The following is an 11,011-nucleotide window of genomic DNA, read 5'->3' as shown; positions in this document are numbered from 1 at the left end:
ATGTGTGCCAGGTCACAATGGTCGGAATGGGGAACTCAGCCCAGCTCCACCTAACAGGGTAAACAAGACATAGACGTGCACTCCAACTACCACCCCAGGGCCTCCCCTCAAGCGGTCATTTTTGGTAGGTTGGGGCGGGCCCCGAGTTTCAGATTTTGCTCCGGGCCCCCAAAAATCTCTGTGTGGCCCTGATCTGCGCACCTGGAATGTATTCTTTCTCTCACACACCCTCTCTTGCATGTTCTCTCTCTCTCTCATGAATGCTACAGGTAAGCCAGTTCCGTTAGAATTTTAATTGATGCACCAGCAGCTGAAAAGGAAATTGATTAGGATTGCTGAGGTTGAACAATGGCACTTCTTCTGAAATGCCAGCTGCAAAGGTAGAGAAAAAAATATAATACTGAGTATAGTGGTAGTGCCATAGGAAAGAACCATGGTGCAGCAGTGAGTTGTTAATCAACATTTGCTTTAGCGACCAGTGCCATGGGAAACTAGAAATAGAGACACAGAGACAGAGATGGGACAAGTTCTGCCTAGATATGCAAGCGCATCTTCTATCAAAGTCAATGTGAACTGCATGGCTATATCTAAGGGCAGAATTGGACCCTTTTTTGCAAACATGGGAACTCCCCTGAGCTCACTATAAGTTCTGCTGCCCTGAAGGTGATGAGCATAGTATACAACCTACCATGACAAAGATTCAAACCATGGCAGTGGATGTGAGATGGTTGCCTGGTTAGATAACGGATGGTCAATTGATTTCCCTGCATGGAGGGCTTGCAAGATCTAGCTTCTATTCTGTTATTAATCTGGAATGCTGAGCTTTTAAAAATAAACACCTATGAATGCATTTGACATTTTCAAGTTGAACAGAAAAGCTTTCTTTAAAAAGTTTCTATTTCAGATTCTATTTTCTATGTCGGTTTCTATAGTGCACCCACTACTTTGGAATTGAATCTGCTTCCTGTTTGTATTTAGAATCATAACTGCATACTTTTCTGACAAAACTAAGTTTCTACTACTGTAAGGTCTGATTCACCATGGTGCCTAACTATGTGCTTAAATCTAACTGACTTCACATTTCACTGACTATTCACATGCTTAAAGTTATGCATGTGATGAATCATAGCCTTCTATGGCTGTTGGCACTGCAAAACTCCCCCACACTGCTATGGAAGAGTGAGCTACATGTTGTTTTGGCGCATAGTTCATCAACAGAATTGTTAACAAAACTCCAACCACAGAATCTGTATCACTCCTATTGTATGGAAGTGTAACATGGGCACTAACGCTGAACAATACCAGACTGACATTTTCAGTTCTTGTTGTCTCCATCAGCTGTTCCATATTAGGTGTCAGGAGAATATTAGAAAGAAGGACATTCCAAGCCCAATCCAGCAACTGTCCCCATCAGCACTGGTTCAGTTGTGGGGGCCTATGTGATATGAACGTACTATATGGGAGACCAACGAATTCTGAAGTGCCTGTACTAAGGAATGAGGCTACATAGTGGGTGATCACACCCACAAAAAAAGCTTCAGTGGTGCGACAAGATTGCCAGCGATGTACATAAAACTGAATATACAAACCACCTTATGCATCTTGCCAGACATCGACCGGGAGGGCACTTGATTTGCAGGAAGGCCACATGCCTTTGGAATTTGCCATTATGATGATAGACTGGGCCCTTAGAGATAAAAAATGGAACCCGCCAATGCTGCTTTTCAAAGAATAGCCCGTGCTCTAGCTTCTCCGTATGAAAGGTGGGCAAAGCACTTCCCACATGCTGCCTGCACAGCCGCCCCAGGATCCCTGTCGGGGGTGGGGGCACAGCCCAGCCAGACCGCGCTCCCACCAAGGATCCCTGTCGGACTCGGGGGTGCGCGCACAGCACAGCCCACCCCACCCAGCCAGGCCCCCACCAAGGATCCTTGTCGGGGAGGGATCAGGGGGGCCCCCACTGCTCAGCCCCTTCCTGCTCACTAGGAAGGGGCAGGGACAAGGAAGTCAATCAAATACATTCCCATGACCCCACGCCCCACCGAGGTGACGCAGATGCGCCGTGCAGTGACGACGATACAACCCTTCGACACTGACCTGAGCCGCAGCCCAAGAGCTGAACCAGCCCCTGCCCCACCCATGCCAGCGCGCTCCCACTCAGCGCGCACGCGTAATGCACGCGGGGCACGCTGGGAGCTGTAGTTTACACTCGCCTTCACCCGACTCCGCGCATGCGGATTGCCTGCCCGACTTTGCCAAGTCTCTCGCTGCCTGAGATTGGGTTCAGCCAGCCTCCGACTGTCTCCGAGTCCGACCGGCTGCCATCTTGGCCGAGGGAGTGAGGAGCTGGCCCCGCCGCCCTAGTCGGTAAGGAGCCTGCCACGGAGGGTGGCGGCGGTCGAGAAGGGGCTGTATTCCTCCCGGTCTTCCCTCGCAGCGGTGCCCTCGGCTCCGCCGTCGGAGTGGGAGAGCCTGGAGCAAGGTAGGCCTGGCTTGGGGGAGCCCCTCTCCCGGAGGGGGAGCCGCCCCTTCCCGGTGGTCGCAGCATGTGCAGTCGGGGAGGCATTTCACTCCCTGCTCCCGGGGCATGGGGTGGGGGCAGTCCCGTGACCTGCTTCTGGTCTGGCCACAACCGCCAGCCCCACCCCGCCCTGCCCCCTCTGGCTGCCGTGCCCTGATCTCTGGCTGTGCCTGGGGCCCCCTCCCCGACCAGCCCACTCTGTGCCCTGACCTCTGGCCACAGTCCCGTGGCTGGGCTGGAGATGGTCACAGCCTGCTGAGTGGTTCTGCATGGTTTTCCAGCCCTGAGGGGTTTGCCTCCTCTGCAAGGTCTTTTTTCCCACAGGATGCCCATTTTACTGAGACCCTCTGCCCCCCGTATGACCCTCCAGCTCTTTGCCTGTGTGAGCTGATAATTTATTCCTTCAATTCAGTAATGCTCTTGCTTAGCCCTCTCCCCAGACCTTGGAATGAGCCTCCTTTGACTAGTGCCTCCCCTCTGTCCTGGTGACTCTCTTGCTAGAGCCTTTTTTGCTGCAGCAAGAGGCACTGGGGTTCATTTGTTTTGTCCTATAAAATGCAGTGTCATAAAGCAGTGTTTCTCAATTAAATTTGGCCATGGAACCCTTTTGAACTCGATAAATAATTGCAGAACCCCGCAAACTCTTAACAGTATTTTTACATATGGGGCCAAAAAAAATGTCGAAATAAGCAAATTATATAGCGTTTCTCAATTAAATTTCCCCGCTGAACCCTTTAGGCTCCGTGGGGAAATTACACTCATACTCGATATCCTCTGCCGAAAAAACTGGGACATCTTCCCTTTTTCGGCAGCGCAGAGAACAGCTGCTCTCGGCGGCGTGATGTCGCTTTCTCACGGAACCCTAACAGTGTTCCTGCGGAACCCCAGGTTTCCACGGAACACCAATTGAGAAACATTGTCATAAAGTAATAGTCCAAAACACTAAAGTACAAATATGGGTAACTGCATTGTGTGTGGTTATTAGTAAACCGTACTAAATAAAGTCACTATAGAATGGCAGCATTGATGCCCCCACTTCTAGTTTGGAAACATGGATAAGTGTTAGTTATTTAACCTTCCAGTATTTAAATGTGCAACACTGACCTTGTGCAACAACAAAGTCCAAATTGTAGGAAGAGGAAGGTTAAAATGATGTGGGAGTCATTATTTAACTGGTTCTGAAATTTTCCGCCACCCCTCTTTCAAGATTTAGCTTGTTTTGATAGCTATAATTAATAATAAAGAGGGAAGACAGCTCCAGGTTTTTGGGAGGCAGAGATGGAATTGGGTGTAGAATGAAAGATCTACCTTGTAATTTGGTATAGTGAGACATCTTTTACCCTTCGAGTTAGCAAAAACCTCTCCGCAGAAGCCATCTTTTATTAGAATTCAAGAAATGAGAAAGGTCTTTTAGGTAATTCTCTTTCTTTTGCAAATATTGGATTGTTCGTTATAGTGTTTCCCGTTGTCTTGTACAGTCTTTATTACTTTGTCATTCGTCCTTTCCTCCATTTCCCCTTTTACTGGGGATAATCTTGCTCAATATGTGTAAAATGGCAGACTAGAAGTAATGAAGGAATGACTGTAGATTGAATCACCACAAGTTTGCATCTACTTGAAAAGCAAGCTTAGAAATTTGGGAATAAAGTCCTAGATGGGCTGTATCTTCCTGCTCAGAACTCATGAGGATGATCTGCTGCTCTCAAGAAATTTTTTGGTCTCAAGTTCTGCTTTCTCACTTCCAACAGTCAAAGCTGAGAGTTATTCTTCTGACTTAATGATGGTTACATTGGTTTACAGTGCTGTAAAAGAGAGCAGAACACGGCTAGTGAACATAAGACCTTTAGTGGGTCAGACCAATGATCCATCTAGCTCAGTATCCTGTCTTCCAACAAGTGGCCAATTCTAGATGCTTCAGAGGGAATGAACAGAACAGATAATCATCAAGTGATCCATTCCCTGTTGCCCATTTCCAGCTCCTGGCAAACAGAGGCTGAGGACACTTCAGAGCATGGCTTTGCATTCCTTCCCATCCGACTAATAGCCATTGATGGACCTATCCTCCATGAACATATCTTATTCTTTTTTGAAACCCCATTATAGTCTTGGCCTTCACAACATCCTCTGGCAAAGAGTTCCATAGGTTGACTGTGCATTGTGTAAAGAAATACTTCCTTTTGTTTGTTTTTTATACCTGCTGCCTATTAATTTCATTTAGTGACCTCAGTTCTTGTGTTATGAGTTATTGCATTTCTTATTTACTTTCTCCACACCATGATTTTATAGACCCCTATCATATCCCCTTTAGTTGTCTCTTTTCCAAACTGAAACGTCCCAGTCTTCTTAATCTCTCCTCATATGGGAGCTGTTTCATACCCCTAATCATTTTTGTTGCCCTTTTCTGTACCTTTTCCGATTCCAGTTTATCTTTTTTGAGATGTGATGACCAGATCTGCATGCAATATTCAAGATGTGGGCGTACCATGGATTTATATAGAGGCAACATGATATTTTCTGTCTTATTATCTATCCCTTTCCTAATGATTCCCAACATTCTGTTAGCTTTATTGACTGCCACTGCACATTGAGTGGATATTTTCAGAGAACTATCCACAATGACTCCAAGATCTTTCGTGAGTGGTAACAGCTAATTTAGACCCCATCAATAAATGTATAGTTGGCATTATGTTTTTCCAATGTGCATTACTTTGTATATATCAACATTGAATTTCATCTGCCATTTTATTGCCCAGTCACCCAGTTTTGTGAGGTCCCTTTGTAACTCTTCGCAGTCTGCTTTGGATTTAACTATCTTGAGTATCTTTGTATCATCTGCAAATTTTGCCACCTAACTGTTTAACCCCTTTTTCTATATCATTTATGAATATGTTGAACAGTCTAATACAGACTCCTGGGGGACACCACTATTTACCTCTCTTTCTCTATTCTGAAAACTAACCATTTATTCCTACCCTTCATTTCCAATTTTTTAACCAGTTACTGATCCAAGAGAGGACCTTCCCTCTTATTCCATGACAGTTTACTTTGGTTAAGAGCCTTTAATGAAGGACCTTGTGAAATGCTTTCTGAAAACCTAAGTACACTATATTCACTGGATCACCCTTGTCCACATGCTTATTGACTCCCTCAAATAATTCTAGTAGATTGGTGAGGCATGATTTCCCTTTACAAAGACCATGTTGACTCTTCTCCAACAAGGCATGTTCATCTATGTGTCTGATAATTCTATTCTTTACTATAGTTTCAACCATTTTGCCTGGTATTGAGGCTTAGGCTCACCAGACTTTAATTATGAGGGATTGCCTCTGGAGCCTCTTTTTAAAAGTGCATTCTTAGTTGTAGTTTGACCGTTTTAACTACCATTGTGAGTAAATTCACTTCCAGGTTATTATCAGAATAATACCTGCATTGTGATCCAAATAATTTTCTAACATCTTTAAACAAAGATATGGTGTAGTATATGTGCAAGAAGATGAGCTGATAGAGTGGAAGATAACAGACTTCTGAATAGTAACTTTGAAAATTTGATACAGATTAAACAGTCATCACAGTGTGTAAAGATGGAAGAAGAGTGGTGGGGGGGAGTTTATGTATATGAATAAAACTGTTAAGCAATATAGCCTCTGTTTCCTTGTTCCCTTTTTTCCTGCTAGGTATTCATGTTCTAATTTTTCTAGTTGAAACAGCTGTGGGAATTGAAGCTTATTTATGTATTTTTGAGATTAAACCTCTTTCCCAGCATTTTAAGAAGAGATGGGATAATAGAAAGGCATTGCCGTATATAGTTTTAAAATTACGTATGTTAAAATAGGTCTGGAGTCTGCTTTAGATTTTAAATATTTAAAATCTACCATTCCATTTCCAACCTAACTTTAAAATAAAATAAAATCCAAAAACAAATTATCCTCTTCTTGTAAGGCCTACAAAATCCATTTGTGTTTTCCATCTTCTGGCTCATTCTGTGGTTAATTTACAAACTCTTCACAGAGATGTGCTGCTATCAATCAGTGATGCTAGTGCCCAGACAAATATATTTTGTATGAAGGGATTATAATTGATTAAAATTGTTAAATAAAACCATTCATGTTAATTTAAACCACCTGTTAAAATTCCTCATGTGCTTGTGATATACAATAAATAATTTCACTTTCATTCAAAACAAACGAGAAAGACAATGTGTATAAAAGAATAAACTGAAAATGATAATTATCAAATTTATAGATGTGCTATAAACGATACTATGGACATTGTGCTTTTAAATTTGCTTGTCCAGTTCTGTGCTTTTCAATACTCATATTTATCAGTCTGCTGGTCTAGTTTACTTTAGAAGGGAGTGACATTTAGCACAGCACGTGTACGGGTAGCTGGGAGAAGAACATTTACAGTTGCATACTGTAAATGAGCTTTGCCAACCTACAGAAGAATTATGATGGTATGTGCTTGCTTCAGAAGGCAAAACAGGATATAATCACAGTTTGCTTGTCAGTCTCAGGAGTGTTCTGGTTTTCCAGTCAAGCAAATGTGTTGGGCTTTTTTTAAGGGTCCAGACAGTCCATCTGCTTGGCATCATTCATTTGGCTGTGTTTCGTCAGGCATCTGCACTAATTTGGTGCCCATGTCTGGGGAAAGAAAGGGTAGTGTGCATCCTACATTTCTTCCTTCTAGAGAAAAAAGTAAATAGGATTCCTGCTTCTTTTTGTAGTGTCTAGAACTTGGGTTGCAGAAGAGAGTTATCGTGTCATGCGGCTTCCAAAGGGATCATTCAATGTAGATTTGAAAGAAAACCACCTATGATTTTTTCCGGAAGACCCACAGAAAACTGGAAAAGAAAACTTTTGAAAACCTGAAAATGAGGTTTCCATCCTTGCAGAATTTCTTATTAGTAGCTCTATGCAAACTTTAAGAACATCTGACATTTTTCCATTAAATTCATTAAGTTTTATATATGGAAATGTCTACACTTACTGTAGTTAATTCATAGAACAAATCCTAATAAAAATTGAGGACAGGTTTTTTCTGAGGAAACATGACATGGGGACATTAACATTGGTTATTCATTCAAATTATTTCAAGAATCATACAACACTAATACAATGCCTTTTGGAATTTTCACAAAGTTAGAGTATTTTCTTCCAGTTCTTTTATCTGGAAACACTACTAGCTTCTTCCTCCCTCCCTCACACCTATTTAAACTGTTCCAAAATGTAACTAGGATGTGTTCATTGCCTTGTACATGAATGGAGTTGCTAATGTGTTTGTATTTAAACAGTTGGTCCTGAAACAAACATCTTTAATTTCAAACAGAATTTCCATTGAAAAGGAAAAGTCTGGTTTTTTTCTAATGGATTGTTCAACAACCTGTGTTTTGTTCAAATACAGGTACATATGCTCCAGTCAAGCAGAGGCAGAGCTTGAAAAATTCACCCACTGTTTACCATTGGAAAGTGGGAGAAGAGAGTAAATGTGCCTTTTCTTTTCCATTAGTTGGGCAGACCTAGGAAAGGGGCATCAAATTTGAAGCTTCACCCATTAGCCAGAACATAATATGAAAACAGGCACTTCTGACCAGGATCCATTGACATCCTCCTGTTAAAAATCTTACTGCTCTTTTCTTTCTCAGCAGTTAGAAGTTGAAGGGAAGTCTGGGCATCTTATTAAGAGGTTCACCTTGGATCTTACTTTTTCTCCATTCTCTTTTTTGTATTGGTTTCTAGCTAATAGATGTCTAGTACATTTTTAAGTACTAGACTGAGGAAAGAGAGCCTGTCCTATATTTCAAATAGGCTTGTATAGGGAGGACATAAGAAAAATTAGCATTCACTCTGAAATACCTTTAATCTGATTATGATCTGTTCTTTTAATTTGTTAACATTGACAGCCATACAAAATGTAACTTTATCATCAAGAACATTTAGAATTTGTGACTCTCAGAAAATTAGTAATTTATTTTAATAAATAAGTAGTGAGACAGGCCATTTGTGATTGCTTCTGGTTCACAAGTCTGTCATAGAACTTTTGTCCTGGCTATTATGATTATTGGGTGGCCTTGGGCAAGTCACTTATAGCTTCTGCATGGTTGTATCTCAGAGCTGAGAATGCAGCTTTGAGCTACTAGCAGAGCACCTGAGGTTTGAACTCTGTTCCTTCAGCAGTGTGCTACAGACTGGTGGTCAGCATGAACAGCATACATGAGGCATTGGTGAGCTTCCTTTGAGAGAGTGCATTTCATTAGGACCCTTGGCTATATTTGTCAGTGCCTAACCCTTGTGGCAGCTCCTGTTCTCATTTTTTTCCTAAGAAAAACCTCTTATAAACACATTCTGGTAACTGTTACTCCTGGTTGGCTGTTGGGGTTACAGAATCCAAAAGTTGGAAGTGCTGGTTTGGTTGTTTTTTAAAAACGTAAAGCTTTAAACAAGCTAGGCCATGGTGCCTCAGACATTGTTGCTCTGCCTTGATAATACGACTGCAACAATTGAGATCTGAGGAACATGAGCTAGCAATCCCCTGGTTTATTCACAGGAAGCAAGATAGATTTTTTTTTTTTTTTTTTTTTCTTGGTGAGGAGTCTTTAACTGTGAAATCTGTGTCTCACCTTGGTTTGTCATGGTGTAAATCAGTTGACTTCAGGTCCCATTGGAAGGCTTTTTTTTTCCTCACAGGCCTTTTCTATACATTTTGTACTGCTGTAACTATATTGGTTTGGAAACTGACATAGTTGAAGTGGTATAACCCTCTAGTGTGGATGCAGTTATACTAGTAAAAAGGTGCTTATGTTGGTGTAGCTTAGTTTTACCAGTTTAACTTTGCACACTCTAGGGGGGTGTACTGCTTTAATAATGTTGTTTTAGAAGCCAGCATAGTTAAAGTGGTACAAAACTGTGTATAAACAATTCTTCAGGCTTCTTTTTGGGTTGGATGTGTGAGCTTTGTGAAGGGAATCAAATGGGATTGGAAGAAATGTTTTTTACATAGGCCTTAGTGGTTTTTCGTGAACGCACCTGGAGTACTGGATGACACATGTTTAAACAACAAAAATAAAATAATGCAGTCTTTATTTGTATTCATTGGAATGTACATAGGTATGTATGCCTTGTATATATCCCATAACCATTATCTCCCTGATCCCAACATCCACTTCCACCTACTTGGTACTCTGGAATCACTTATGTTGCTGAGCATTTTGCACACACTTCTCCATGGTACATGGAACCCTTTCTGACCATTTTGGCCCTCTGCACTTTTCCTGAACCTTCCCTCTCTGTTTCAGACAGAAGGGTGTTGCAAATTCGTTAGCTAATCTGTGCTTTGAAGACAGAAAATGTTAAATAGTAGTAATATGTATTGACTTGACTTTATTAGCTGACTTTTAAATGTAATAAAACGTTTATTTTAAAGTAGTATTTATTGTATTGTATTTTTTATACAAGTTCCATTAATGTATCGTGTCTTTGAATTTAAAAAAAAAAATGGTAAACTGGTTTACAGGCACTTTTTATATCCTAAAAAACATATTTCATAAATCTGCTACTCAGAACCCTCAAACATTTTATCCAGGTACTCTTCCCTCAATATGTTTTCAAGCCTACCTTCTGTTTAGGGAAGGAGGAAAGAAATATTTTTATCTTTTGGTATGTTTACTTCAAATATCAAGAGCATAGTGCTTAGTGTAAAGTGCATGTGCTTAGCAAATCCATACTATCTATTAACCTCACTTTTTAACCCGGTAAGATGGAAAGTGGTTTTTTTTTTTATCCTACAATAGCATCAAATTTATATATATGTAATATAGTGTATGAAGCAACATTTTAAAATGCTTACACTTTCTTAACTATTTAGAATGATTCCTGATACAAAGATACAATTTTTATTAAAAAAATGAAAATCAATTTTTTTGTCGCTTATTATACACATGCACAGAGTAGCCTGAGGTGCCTTTGTGATTAGATACCCAATTTCATTGAAGCAAGAATGCAAGTGCTTGTGTGTGGTTAGATACAGCTGACTTGCTCTGGCTCTGTCTTCATTAGGAAAAAAGATGTTAAATTGAGTTGGCTAAATCAAAGTAGAAGGTCTCATGAAGACAACAGTTCATAGTTTTCCCCCCAAGTTAGCACATTGGGTTAGACTTTAACTAGACCTGAAAACTTGTGTGAAAACTGCAGACTATCTTCACTAGGATTTTACCTTGATTTCAGAATATACTTTTCCCCCCTAGTGCAGATGAGTGTCTTTGATTGGGTCTGTAAGAGCAGTCTTTCAGAGCAGTAGGGGGAGAAGAGAAGAGAAAATGAAGCTTGGGAGATAGAAGACCAACAAAACTGGCCTATATTTTGGGAGGAGGGCTAGTCTGCCTTCCTCTTGTGTACATCTCCTTTCTTCATGTATTACTGTTAGTAGTTTAGTCATTAGTGCAGGTTCCTTACTTCAACTGTCTGAATGGGGGCTAAAGCACTCAGTAATAGGAAA

At 41.1% G+C, this 11,011-nt stretch overlaps 1 protein-coding gene across 4 annotated transcripts in view; it reads left to right on the top strand.

Moving 5' to 3' along the window:
• Positions 1-2,244: 2,244 nt before the first annotated feature.
• Positions 2,245-11,011, top strand: part of ITCH (itchy E3 ubiquitin protein ligase) — a 103,153-nt gene continuing 94,386 nt past the window's right edge. For 3 of the 4 annotated variants that reach the window (XM_067554469.1, XM_067554468.1, XM_067554466.1), the window contains exon 1: positions 2,247-2,482. The gene's annotated coding sequence lies outside the window, so the exon portion shown is untranslated. Of the gene's footprint in view, positions 2,483-11,011 lie in introns of all 4 variants that reach the window. The other variant, XM_067554467.1, reaches the window with a different exon arrangement.

Source organism: Emydura macquarii, unplaced genomic scaffold, assembly GCF_026122565.2.
Source record: "Emydura macquarii macquarii isolate MOO-44397 ecotype Brisbane River unplaced genomic scaffold, CSIRO-AGI_Emac_v2 contig_1483, whole genome shotgun sequence".
NCBI classification, from domain to species: Eukaryota; Metazoa; Chordata; order Testudines; family Chelidae; genus Emydura; species Emydura macquarii.
The sequence above is the reverse complement of the archived record's forward strand: the minus strand, read 5'-3'. Positions and strand labels throughout refer to the sequence as shown.